The 14,831-nt window shown below is 36.1% G+C and overlaps 1 long non-coding RNA gene and 1 gene segment (V, D, J or C); one reads left to right on the top strand and one right to left on the bottom strand.

Annotated features, from left to right (window-relative positions):
• Positions 1-4,214: 4,214 nt before the first annotated feature.
• On the bottom strand, positions 4,215-6,087 carry LOC311284487. The gene is made up of 2 exons (XR_014626230.1): positions 5,927-6,087; positions 4,215-4,654 (listed from the first exon to the last, which is right to left on the bottom strand). It is a non-coding gene; the product is annotated as an uncharacterized lncRNA (long non-coding RNA).
• Positions 6,088-9,182: 3,095 nt separating this feature from the next.
• LOC311284472 (Ig kappa chain V region 3368-like) lies at positions 9,183-9,867 on the top strand. The segment is given in 2 exons: positions 9,183-9,253; positions 9,341-9,867.
• The last annotated feature ends 4,964 nt before the right edge of the window (positions 9,868-14,831 follow it).

Genomic DNA, 14,831 nt, shown 5'->3' on the forward strand with positions numbered 1-14,831 from the left:
GGGGGCCCCGAATCCTCTAGCTACGGCCCTGCTCACATGAGCAGAAGACAGATCTCTCACAGCAACACTTCAGTCTCGAGTCAAACACACTTAAAACATTCATAAAGATGTTATTGCTCAACACTGAAATAAAGCGCTTCATTGTGTGGAAACTTCATGAAGTTCCTAAACGCAAGTTAGGGAGGAGTGAGCCCATCTAATCTTTCAATCAACAGCCTGAGTATATAAGCAGCCGCTTACCTCTCTCTTGCATCAGCTGTTCCAGTATCCCTCCACCTCCCCAAACTCCACCTTCATCTCAGGTACCTTGCCCTTCAATTATCATATCCTACTTTTAGCCACTGGGGGGGTATATCAAAGCTCGAGTTGAAGCTGCTTCATCGAGCCCCTCTTCAGTGGACAGCAAGCCAAATAAGTTTAACCTAATATCTTAAAGATTTTATGGGCAAACAAACTCGTTAAACTGTTATTTTTACAAGATCAAATACTGCAGTTTTACTGAGATCAGTGTTTATGGGCGATCAGAGACATTTAAGGGCTTTTAGGATATATGAGTTTATTTTATTTGAATATGAGACTTTGAATGTATCAGCTATTATTTTAATATGTGGATAGTTTACTGAAATGATGAAATATGGAATATCTTTCCTAGGTATTTTATAGGTGCATTGCACTCTGTGAATTAGAAAGAAATCTTTCAAAAACCTATGAATCGTGAATTGAATCAGATCAACATCTACATTTACTCCTCTAGTCCAGTCACACGTGATCTACCAGTGAAGAGTCTCATTACGTTATATAAGTCACACAAGTCATATAAACTACCACTCAAACTTCATAACGGTCTCATCCCTCCATCAGCAGAAGTGAAACTGCTCCAGTTCAGAGCCTTGAACCAGTAAAAGAGTGAAACTGTGAGTTTGAGGTGAAAATCTCATTTGCATTGTCAGGTTTAGATTGTGATGGTCTCAGAATAGAGCAGATCATGTTCAAACCCCAAGAGCTTCATTTCACATTTAGGGGAGACTGGTGTTGTAACACTGGGTCAGTTTGACACGTCAGAAAGAGCTATGGTGATGTCATCAATATCACACACCGCATCATGTGACTGTGATCAACATTGTACTTTGTACATTGTGACCAAAAACGAATTTTCAGGAGAAAAAGTAAAAAATGTCATCAAGACTATTTTTCTCCGAACAATCATTGTATTGTAGATACATTTGACTTGCATAAACTAAAGTAGATATTTCTCTAGTTTAATTTGATGCTTTACGCTCATGCTAACTTCAAACCCACATGCTAAAACAGTTAGCTATGTTACGGCTGTTTGTGGTGAGGATAGTTTTAACAGTTCATTAAAAATATTACAACCAAACCCTTAAGATGATTCCAGTTATCAATCACATTCCCTGTTAAGACAAAATCATGTGAGTGTTTTGTTGTGCATTGAGGGATTTATGAATATGTTTCCATTATAGTTTATGTGCATGTCTTCTTATCGGATAAAACAGCCTGAGTTTCAACAGGACAGGGTTATGTCTCAACAACGACCTCTTTGTGTTTGACAATAACTCACATAATCTGTGATTGTGTTGTACATGTCCAAGTGAGTTATATTTCTAGCAGACAAATGTGGAAACCATGTCTCAAATTTTGAGAGATAAAGAACAAACAAGCACTGAGTTACCGACGCTCAAACAACAGGTGTTTCTCTCCTCCGTCTCTCTGCTGAACGCAGCTGTTCTCCACTATTACAGTCAATCAAGAACATTTAGTGTCTTCATCAAATCACTCATTATTGTGTTTTAGCTCAGCCCAAAATAATGCAACAAGTAATAAACATCTATACAAAGCTGTTGCTCAAACATAATGAGTGTCTGTCTTCAGGTAAATGATGTGGAGTGTGTTTGCATATTGATCAGATCTTCAGTGTGTGAGAGTGTTTATAGTGCTGTGAGTTTAACACTTCATCACTGACAGCTTTTCTTCATTCAGACTGAAAGTAAACCACCGATAAGAAGAATGATGATCATCAGCGTCTGTATCTGGACTCTCATTCTTTCTGTTCAAGGTTCATTTACTCTATTAATAACTCAAGATGTGATTTATATGCTTTTGATGTTCAGTCTAGATTTTGTACTGGATACTTTGATTTTAATAATTGTTGTAATAATGATCTAATGAAATGTCATTGACAGAAATTACAGGCCAGGTTTCTGTGACTCAGACTCCCTCAGAAGCAGCCGTTCAAGGAGGAACAGTTTCTATAAACTGTAAAACTAACAGAGGAATTGGAGATCGTACTCAGGGTTGTAGTGGCTGTCTCTCCTGGTATCTGCAGAAACCTGGAGAAGCTCCTAAACTCCTCATTTATTACATTAATTCACGACAGTCAGGAACTCCATCTAGATTCACTGGCAATGGAGCAAATTATGGAACAGATTTCAGTCTGACCATCAGTGGAGTCCAGACTGAAGATGCTGGACATTATTACTGTATGAGTGTACACTACATCAGTAACTGGGTGTTCACACAGTGATAAAGAGTCGTACAAAAACCTCCGTCAGTCAGAGTCACAGTGACTGAACTGAAACTGCAGCTGCTCAAACACTTTCACACACACGCACACACACACTCACACACACGCACACACACACACACACACGCACACACACACACACACACACACACACACACACACACACTAAGAAAAGCAATATGATCTTATAATAAGCAATAATATTATTATATTATAATAATATAAAAGTTTGAGCTTGGTCAGTCTATGACAGCTTTGATCATGATTTTTCATAAGTCATTTTTCTCCTGTTATTTTCAGTCATTTGTGAGGAAATTCAGTCGCGTTTGATCTTCACTTAGTGGATATTTTTCAATCTTTCACCATATTTTTGTTTTTCTGCATTTATGATTTATCCTCATTCTTCTTTCTAAACTGAATCACTGCATCATAAAGATGTTCTGCTTGATCAGTTTAATAAGTCTATTATTTTAAGTTCATCCTTCATATATTAACAGCATCACAAAACACAAATCTCAATTTCAGAGCAGATGAACATTTATATCATTTTAATTAATATCTTTACATAGAATTTTTAAATTAATTTAGAAATTAAAGATGAGATTACCAAACAGGTGCAGTCCACCATCAAAAATAATAATAATTTCCTATTTATTTTATATTTATTGTGTAATTTAACAGTGCTATATATAACAGCTTTATCAAACATTGGCTCAATATCAACATTTCATACTAATGTTTTTTTTGTGTGTGTGTGTGTGTGTGTGTGTGTGTGTGTGTGCAATTTAACACATCAATGTATAGTGGAAATTTATTTATAGTTAATTTTTTATAATAAAGATTAAAGTTTGTTCATGTGTGAATATAGTGTGGGTTGTGATGAGGCAACATGTAACTCATAAAGATGAAATCTTATTAACAAACTGACTAATGAATCCATAAGCACAGGAGAAACTGTTCCAGTTCAGAGCGTTTCAGTTGAAGATCTCATTTGCATTGTCAGGTTTAGTGATTGTGATGGTCTCAGAATAGAGCAGCTCGTCTCCAGTGACCATGTTCAAACCCCAAGAGCTTCATTTCACATTTACTGCTGAATGCAGCTGTTCTCAACTATTACAATTAGGGGTGTAACGAGACCCTTATGTCACCATCCTGAACTCACAATACCATATTATTGCCATACTCCATCAAAATGGTCACTTTGGTTTAACATTGTGTGTGTAAATGAATAGGCTTGGACTTGGTGCTGATAACCCAATGCAGGACAATAGAGACACCAGAATAACAATATTCATGATTCTGAAGCTGAAAATACTGAATTATTTCAGACGAATATGCTTGATGTCTCTGACTAGATATATCTAAAATAATGTAGGCCACTTTTTACTGGTAACATCAGACATTTGGCATTATCAGGACCCACAAATATTCCCCCATTGCATTATTATACATTATATTCAACATTATATACAGTAGTTTAATGTAGTAGTGACACGAAAACCCTGAAAACTTCCTAAACTTTCATTTTGGGTGAATAATACGATACATATTGTCACTATCCACTGTAATTATTGTTCCACCCCTAATTCCAATCAATCAAAAGCCGCTGAAACTTTAGTGCAGGACTTTGAAGGAACGACACACTGATCAATGATGCAGTCCAACACAAATGTGCGCTTGCGTTCAGATGAAGCTTTATTGAATGAACAGCAATGGCAGCACATTGACAGACTGCTTCAGTATTGAGCTGTAAATCACGTGACGCTCAGATACGCTGGTCTTCACTGGAGAAACATCAGCACTCGGAGCTCTTGAGGAACGAGGCCTCGTGAGCAGCTCCGGCATGTGTTCCTCTGCAGACGAAGCGCTCTGCGGCTTCCCAGCGTGCTTTGCTGAGGCTCAGGACGCTGCTGCGACTGTAGAGACCGTCCCGCTCGCTCTCTGCGCTGGTCTGAACCCCCTCGGTGACCTCTGACCCGTCCAGCGTCCAGCTCACCGTCGCCCCCTGTGGAGAGTAAGAGCTGAGCAGGCAGAGCAGAGCGGGGGGGTCTCCAGAGATCAGCAGAGAAGAGGGAGACAGCAGAGACACGGAGGGAGACACGGAGGGACCCGCTGGACACACACACACACACACACACACACACACATTCATGAATGATCATTTGATTTTAAATATACAAGTTACATTTTAAATGATCCACAGAATGAGTTTGAAAAACATTGTCCAAGTAAATTGATGGTTATATTGTGATGTCGTTGCTATTCAGAAACTCACAATCATAAACATCAGCAAATTTGATCATTTAAATGATTAATTTTCAAAATGCTCTTTAACTGAGTTTATTTTTGTCTGATGAAAATTATAAAAATCATATTTATGTTGTCTGCATTATATACAACTTTTGTTTCATACATTTTTAAAAGCCCTTAATAGTTACATTTACCAAGAATTATAGACAAATTTATATATATAAAGGAATTATTGAATAGATTTTAAAGTATCTGCAGTCAATACATGACATGAACTAAATGTTAGCAATAATAAGATTTTAAATATTCATGTAAAATTAAATTACATTTAAAATAGCTATACAAACATTTAATAAAAAAATACACATTTGATTTTTTCCGAAGTTGCAGGACATTTTAATCTCAACTAATTTTTAACAACATTGTCCACATGAAAATGTATTAATATATTGTGATTTCTTCATAAGATTTTGAAATCAGTTTTAAATAATAATTTCAATATTAATTTGTAAAAATATTCATAAATTTTGATACTCACAAAAAATCAATCTTAATTTTCAGCAAAGTTTCAATATATATTTTAAATTCTGCTGTTTAAACACTTACAATCATAATCATCAGCAAACTTAACCTTTAAATTGTTGATTTTTAAAATGCTTATTAACTAAATATCTCTTTGTCTGATGATGACACTTACACAAACATTTTATTATCAAACTTTGGATGCATTTAAAAACCCTTTAAATTTACTATTAATTATACACAAAATTATTTATATCAAGAAATAATTGAATATATCATAAAATACTGCAATCCATAGGCTACATTAAAATACAATCAAATGTTACCAATAATAATTAAACGATGAATGTAAAATTAAAAATAACATTTAAAAACAATATGAAATATAAAACTTAAGTAAATAATAAAATAGTTAAATGATAAATTGCTTTTCCAAAACATATTAATAAATTAATTATCTTGTTGACAAATAAGATCATCTTTTAGATGTTTTTAAGGTTCATTCATGGCATTTTAAGATCATCACTAATAATTATTTTGCTGAAATAATCTAAACAATAAAATAAAATAAATTAATTAAAATTTTCATATTAGAGAATAGAAAAGACTTACTGATCGTCAGTTTAGTTCCTCCACCGAAAGTGTACCACAGTGTTTCATTCTAGTGAAAGAGTCGTACAAAAACCTCCGTCACACTCAAATGAACACACACTCCAGCAGAGAAAGAGACGAACAACACACACACACACACACACACACACACACACACACACACACACACACACACACACACACACACACTGATATGAGACTCAACATCAGGATTATTGAACAGTCTCATCGTCTCTAAATGTCTCTTAATGCATGAAAACTATTAAATCTAAATAAATAATATAATCAGAAAGACTCTGTGCTGATCTTTACACATCTAAACTGGGAGTTTCTAAAAGATCATGTGTTTCTCAAAGCATTTTAATAAGTGTTGATGACCTGTGACCTCTGGAATGACCTTTGCCCTCTCATGGAGTTCACAGTGAAATACTTGTTTCTTTTAGTGATGAAACTGTCATTTGATTGATCAGAAAGTCTGAACTCTGAACCAGAGACTCGTGCAGAATAAAGAAGAAATGATTTCTAAACTCCTACAGAAGTGAAAACACACTCCACTGGATCATGAGAATAAAACACATTAAAGGCCACAAAACTGGATCAGTTTCTTCTGCATGTGTTCATTTTCATGTGTGTTTTCCTCCAGCTGGTTTTTGCTCAGAGAGTCACTTTGCATCGGCACGTGTTTCAGCTCTCCGAGTGTTTATAGCCTTCAGACTCACACACTTTATAACACACTGCTGTTTACCACGGTACAAACCCAACACACACCATGAATCTCTTCAGCAGCTTCATCTGGATTCTGACCGCTTTTATTCCAGGTAACAGAAGTCAAAGCTTGTCATTTCTGAGTCTTTAATGTTCATGTCATTTGATGAAACTCATATAATGTTGTTGTCAACAGCGTCCAGAGGAATCACTGTGACTCAGCCTGAAGTTGTGAATGTTTCTGAAGGACAAATCGCCACTATAGACTGTAAAACTGATACTGGGATATTAAGCTGGGGTTTAGCTTGGTATCAGCAGAAACACGGAGAAGCTCCTAAACTCATCATTTATGGGGTAAATGATCGCTATGGCGGGAGTTTCAGTCGATTCAGTGGGAATGGAGAATATGAAGGAACAGATTTCACTCTGACCATCAGTGGAGTCCAGACTGAAGATGCTGGACATTATTACTGTCAGAGTTTACATGAAGTCAACAGTAAATATGTGTTCACACAGTGATAAAGAGTCGTACAAAAACCTCCGTCAGTCAGAGTCACAGTGACTGAACTGAAACTGCAGCTGCTCAAACACACACACACACACACACACACACACACACACACACACAAACACACACACTTTCACAAGTTATTCGTAGATATTAAACCTAAAGCATTCATTGAGTTTAACTTACTAAATACCTTATCTTATCTCTTTATCTTATTACATTTATCTAAAACTATATCTATGATTTGTCCGCATGTTCTTGTTTCATCATGAATCTGCAGGAGTGTTCATGCTCCACTGACTGAAGTTTACTTATAAACTGTGAGTTAAAGCCCTGATCTAATGAAAGACCCGGAACATAAATGACAAAAACGGACATAAAGACATAAAGTTACAATTATATTTTATTTATTGACTGAACTGTAATAAAATCATGCCTGAATGATAAAGTACACACACAGTCTTGTATGAAAGGCAGAAAGCAGATGCAGATGTTCAGAATACGGTTCACAGTCGACATAAAGACTGTTGTCTGTAAATGTGTCATCTTTGATATTCTCTGCAGTCTCAATATCCAGTTTTATTGAACAAAAAATATAAATTATACAATTTATTGTTTTAACAAGTTGTAAATGAAGACAAAAACTAATTTCAGGTCATCAAGTGTTAATTTTACAAACAAGAATCGACTGAAAACGACAAATAAGAGTCTAAAAGAAACAGCATTAGAAAGAGAAGAATATGTTTCTCTGTAATGTTTGATTCACTTTATCAGCTTTAACTTTCAAAAAGTTGATCTGAATGTTTTTAGAGAAGAGTTTTCACAAAGCCTGTGATCACTAAAGCGATTAGAGTTAAACTGAAGTTATATTATAGATTTGAAGTGTCATTTTCATGATCATCTTCACTGAAACTCGCTTTGTTAAAAGCATCAAAGATCAGATGTGAAGAAACACAAGAACTGAATTCACTACAGTTTAAGACTCTGAATAAAACCTTAAGCAAACTTTGTGTGTCACATCCACTATAACTTTATAATTAATAAAATTAATTTCTATAAACTTTTTACTCCTGAAGTCTCAGACAGAACTGATCATTAAGAGGAAATACTATTAAGAATATAAATGCCAGTTTGGAAATATTGCTGTTCATTTAACAATATGTTAGAAACAAATCAATTAATACCAAAATAAAAAGTGGTGCCAAAATACCAGCCAAATGTTATTTTCTTTCAATGTATTTTTAACCCTTTAGAATTGAATTATCTTTGAGGAAGAAAAGAGCTGAAAACTCGTCAAATCAAGTAAATGTCAGAAATGATTGTTTCTAGTTCAGTGGATGAAAAAAAAAGATCCTTTGACAATGAAAATCATTCAATGTGTAATTGCACATAAAATATATATATATAAAAATATGCTAAAAGTGCATCTTTTCTACAAAGTATTTAGCAGTCAGCTGTTGTAGTAATAATCTTAATATGTGATGATTTACTGCCATCATCAGTTTGGAGCCGCTGCTGAAAGTGAACCAGTGAAATAAACTAATAGATCATCAGAAGAGAAACCTCCTGAACGCTTCACTAACTGAACTTCACATCAACAACACACACATCAACTCACTGACTTCCCCTGCTTTATGAAGCTCATCATCACTGAATTACTAACTGAATTTATTAAAGTGAACATGATTATATCATGTGTGACTCTCAATCAAACTCAGTTATTCAGTGACTGACAGAGACTCGTGTGTGTGATGATCCTCATGTCTGTTCATAAACTGCAGGAACACACATGGATTTGGTGTAAAATATGGGGATTAACAGTGACGTTTTACTCCAACTACAGTAAAAATATTCTCACAGCAGATATTTAGATTAATATACTAAAGTTGGTCTTTGATGTATTCCGTAATTGTTTTTATTATACGTGTCTGTTAATGAGTGACTGTCTTCAGGGAAATGATGTGGAGTGTGTTTGCATATTGATCAGATCTTCAGTGTGTGAGAGTGTTTATAGTGCTGTGAGTTTAACACTTCATCACTGACACACACAACAATCTTCATCAACATGACCTTCATCATCATCTTCATCTGGACTCTCACAGCGTTTGCTCAAGGTTTGTGGAGCACAAGTTTGATATTAATTCATTTCTTCAAGTATATTGTCAAAGTTTTGAGTGTATTTTCTTCTTGTTGTGTTTCAGAGTGTAGAGGACAGATCACCGTCACTCAGAGTCCCTCAATAACAGCAGCACAACCAGGAGGAACTGTCAATATCAAATGTAAAACCAGCAGAGATGTGAGGAAATGGGATGATGGGAATGAAGGTTTAGCCTGGTACTTACAGAAACCTGGAGAAACTCCTAAACTCCTGATTTATTATGTAAAAAAACTCTACACAGGAACTCCATCTAGATTCAGTGGCAGTGGATCTAACAGTGATTTCACTCTGACCATCAGTGGAGTCCAGACTGAAGATGCTGGACATTATTACTGTCAGAGTTACTATTGCAGAACAAATTCTGCTAATAAATGTGAGGGTGATGTTACATTCACACAGTGATAAAGAGTCGTACAAAAACCTCCGTCAGTCAGAGTCACAGTGACTGAACTGAAACTGCAGCTGCTCAAAGGAGGATCTGAAATAACATCGTCACACTTGCATCTGAAATAAAACCATCTAAATTAATCTGACACTCTTAATAATTATAGAGTTCAGAAAGAGATTTTGTGCTCTTAAATATCAGTGACACAATTGAGATCTGAGTGATTTTAGTTTGCCCTATTTGCCCCCTTTTATTAATAATAGACTTTAATTTTCATAATACTCCATGATTATTTCATCTGACCATCCTAACATGTGATTTGTTTACTATGCACTGTATTCTGCAGACAGTAAGAGTTTTATATTAGCTTGCTGTTTTAAAGTCCAACTGAAATCAAAATGGACCCTATTTACTTTGTTAGCGCATATTACTAGTCTGGTGGTGAACAATTAATCCATGCAAGTTAAAACACAGAAAACATTTTTTTTGGCTTCGTAATCTTTAATCAAAATCTGAAAATGCCCCTCCCCTCTGCATTGGAGGACCTTCTCTGATGACGTAGGTTTGACGGCTTGGTTTGGGAAACGCTTAACCACTCCCCTCAAATCGTTAGTCTGTAATGAGCGAGAGATGGAGGAGCGCTAGAGTAACACCCTGCCCTCTGTTTAATATTCCTTTTCACTGGGAAATACGTCACAACACTGGAGAAAAGTCGTTTGCAACTTCCGGTTCACGCGGACTTTAATTGTCGCTCTGATCAACAGTTCAGTTTAGACACGCCTCTCCCTCCTCTGCACCAATCAGACGCCTCTGATAAAAAAAGAGCTATACAAACTTTTATTTGCGCTTTTAACTGAATTTTTATTTAAAACTTATTCACAAAACTATGAGAAGGTATAAACTGGGAGCTGACGATAACATGACCTGATAAACCTCAGTGTAAACTGATGAATATGAACAAACCCGTTAAAATGATGAGCAACTGGAACAGGATAAACTATTTCAGCAGGAACTTACAGAAACCTGGAGAAACTCCTGAACTCCTGATTTATTGAACAAACCAATCAAACGCCTGAGCGAGTTAAACTCATATTTCATCATCAGGAGTGGTTGTGTTTCTCAATAGAGCAGATGTTCATTGTTTTTAAGAGTTTTTCCTGTAATACCAGAAACACTTAAAAATAATTATTAAGCATAAAAACATGTAGAAAATGTTTTTGTTTTTTTTGCCTTTTGAAATGTAGACTTGGTATTTAATGAACAAAATGTGGTTTTGGGCAGAAAATTAAGTTGGCTAATTGTGTGACGTAGGTGTGTTGCTGTGTTAAGAGTTTAGAAAAAGTACTTTGAGTAAAAAAATATATGAAGACGCATTTGAAGGAGCCTTTGAATTGAGACAGACTTCGCCTTCGAAGGATGAAGTCTCTGTACTGAAGATAATGGGTAGATGCTCAGTCTGAGTGCTAATTCTGGGTTTATCACCAGGTTCACTCAGGTGTGTCGGCCAGAACACTTAAGGCCAAATATTCCAGAGTATGAACTGAAGAGCTGAGAGATATAGTTCTTATTCTGTTTATTTCTTCCTCTTTCTTGTGTGAGTGAGTTTGAGGGTGAGTGTAATTCTGAGTGTGGTTTCTATAAAGAGAGAAACAAAATACAAATGAATAAAGGAAACATGCATACACTCATACCTCCTTAAGCACTAATATACATTACCAAACATAAAATAAACAGACAGAATATGACTATATATCTCTTAAACTCTAATAATGTAAGCAGAGAGAAAGGATTCAAACACTTATTATATGGGATTCTCAGATTTTCTACCATGCGTTAAGCAGACAGCACTTCCTGTCATCTATAACACGCTTTAAAGCCTCCAACTAACTAAACGGCTGGATGCTTTTATTGTGAAAACCTCGGACCGGATGCTATGTTCTGTTCCAGCTAGCAAAGCCTTGATAGAGAAGCCAGATAATAATATTTAACACCATTTACTTCTTATTTTACTCAACCACAAAGTACTGAACAATCCTAACAACAAGTAGTAAAGTATAAACATGTCTAAACACGATGTGACATATTTTGACCCGACGTACTGAGTCAGGTGAGCCGAAGCTTGAAAGTAGCATGTACGAGCGTGGATATAATTAGCACAACGGTCGTGTTTCGACCCTTATACTCCTAACTCTCATCCACATCAGATAGCAGAAATAACAGCTGGTTTGACAAAGAAATACAATATCACGAGTAATGCAGCAAATATACTTAGGCTACTCTTCTCATTTACGCACACTCTGAGGAAAGGTCAAAGGTGCCGCTCACAATTACAATCCAACCGACCGACTATCTCTATCATACTGCATACTGTGTGACGTCAGATATAATACACAAACCAGCAAGCGCTTTGGCTATCCTGTTACAAGCACTGAATAAACGGGAGTAAATGTGAAACATAAAGCACAATATGGTCAACTGTACTAAATAATAGCAACACTAACATAACTTTGGGGCCTTTTTTACACTCTGAATCGGGACACAGTGAATCAATCAATGGCTGTGCTGAAATCACATACTCTCTTGTGTAGGTACTTACAGTATTTTGAATAATTAACTACTTCACGTCCGCTAAAAAAGTCAGTTCTATATAGTATAAATGGGTGTGTGTAGTGTAATCCAGACGTACTACATTCGCCATGTTGTCATTATCATGTGATCTACCAGCATCAGCTGCATCTCTTCACTGTCATTCACAGATCCTCTCCTGTGGCCTCATGGGATAGTAAAGTGTCCATCGTATCACACTTCAGGATCTCTCCAAAAGTAGTCGGACATCCGAGTACTTTTTGCTTTTATGAGTATTGTCAATCCGGACATCCTTCTTTTGTCACATACTGTTTTTTGCCTACTATATAGAAGGGAAGATGTGATTTCAGATGCAGCCATTAACTTTATCATCCGATTAAAAACACTGATTCATTCAGGAACTATTGTGAAAGTGACATATGAAGGCCAGGTGTGGAAACCCAAACTCAGAGTTTGTCCTCTGCATTAAACCTCTCTGACTCTCTCTAACTATTAGGCCACGATTGTGTTTCTCAGAGTCGCACTGGTTTGTTTTACTGTGGTTTCGTTTGGAAATATTTCAGTTAGCCGTAACTTTCAGTTAGTGAATAACTACTGGCAATATAAATGACTAAAATGTAAAGTACTCAATAATATTAAAATGTTGTATCAAAGCAATATCACACTCACATGTTGGTCTGATATTCAGAAAATATTACTTTATATCAATAAAGGATCATATTAACATGTGAACTCGTGAAATGTTTGTGAAGTCTCAATGAAACACCAACTTAAATCTGTGACTCCTGAAGCGTTTGCATAGAGTGTGTTTTACATGAGCGACACACGCTTCAGTGCTCTGCATGTGTTTATAACTCTGTCAAACATCAAACATGATCAACAACTGTTTTTCACTAGAACTGAACCTTCAACCTACAAAAATGACTTTCATCACCATATTGATCTGGACGCTGGCAGTGTTATGTCGAGGTTTGTGTCAGTCAAGATTACAAACGTTATTCACTCGTTATCTTTATGTGTGTTGTGAAGATATAAGGTTGTAAAAGTGTGTGTGATTTCTAATCTTTCTCTCTTGTCAGAATCTGTTGGGCAGGAGACAGTGACTCAAACTCCCTCAGAGCGGCTCTCTCAAACTGGACAATCAGTCACTGTAACCTGTAAAACCAGCAGTGATCCAGTCAACTGGTGTAGCAGCAAACGGTGTCTATCCTGGTACTTACAGAAACCTGGAGAAGCTCCTAAACTCCTGATTCATTCAGCAAGCGACCGTCAGTCAGGAACTCCATCTAGATTCAGTGGCAGTGGATCTAACAGTGATTTCACTCTGACCATCAGTGGAGTCCAGACTGAAGATGCTGGACATTATTACTGTATGAGTTATCACTGGATCAACAGTAAACCTGTGTTCACACAGTGATAAAGAGTCGTACAAAAACCTCCGTCAGTCAGAGTCACAGTGACTGAACTGAAACTGCAGCTGCTCAAACCACACACACACACACACACTCAACAGTGAAGAAACGACTCAATATGATCTTATTGAACATCACTTTCTTGAGCTTAATCAGTTTTTGACCTTTTTGATTGTGATTTTTGAGAATTCATATTTGTCTCCTGTTTCCTATTACATCCTTCATGTAGAAATTCAGTCACTTTTGATTTTCACTTCAGTGGATATTTTTCAATCCTTCACCACATTTTAGATTTTCTGCATTTATGATTTAATATATTCTTCTTTCTAAACTGCATCATCAGAATCATAAACATGTTCAGCTTGATCAGTTTAATAAGTCTGTTGATTTATTAAAATAATCCCTCATAATTCAGATTTCAGAGCAGATGATAATAATTTATATTACAGTTTTTTTCGATTGCTAAACGACAGTGGGCACAACTGGAGTCACATGTGCAAAACTCTAACTACAGTCTGCACAGCAGCAGTTCATGTGGACCAAACTCTAGTTCGTTTTCCATTGCTTGAACACAGTTTTCAAAACTCTACACACTTATCCCATGACTTTAACCACAGCCTGCACAACACTGTGGATTTACAGCACTTTGTTCAAATGCTAACACACTGCTGTCAAAACTGTGAACCACACATTCAAAACAGAATAGATTTCAGCCTTGTGCCTTTCAAACACTGCTGATTGCAATTTCAGCTGAAAGGCTAAGCAGGTGTCTTGTTTTAGACTTGTTAGTGAACACACACACACACACATACACACACACACACACACACACACACACACACACACACACACACACACACATTATATATATATATATATATATATAGGTAGAGCTCAGAAAGACTAATTTTGGAAATGGAACAAGGAAGACAGGTTTTGATGGGAACTGATGTTGATGAAAACCTGTGGCCTGATGCTAGTAGAGAGAGGCAGGATTAGCCCCTCAATTATTTGTTCGAATTACAGTATGTACTTTTAGTTTCTACCTTTTTTTTCTCATTACTGTAATTCCGTAAATTACTACTATTGAAGCAAACTGCTAATTTTCATTTACCTTAAAGAATTGTTATGTTCTAAAAAATAAAATAAAT

This window comes from Rutilus rutilus (assembly GCF_951802725.1).
Source record: "Rutilus rutilus genome assembly, chromosome: 24".
Lineage (NCBI taxonomy): Eukaryota > Metazoa > Chordata > Actinopteri > Cypriniformes > Leuciscidae > Rutilus > Rutilus rutilus.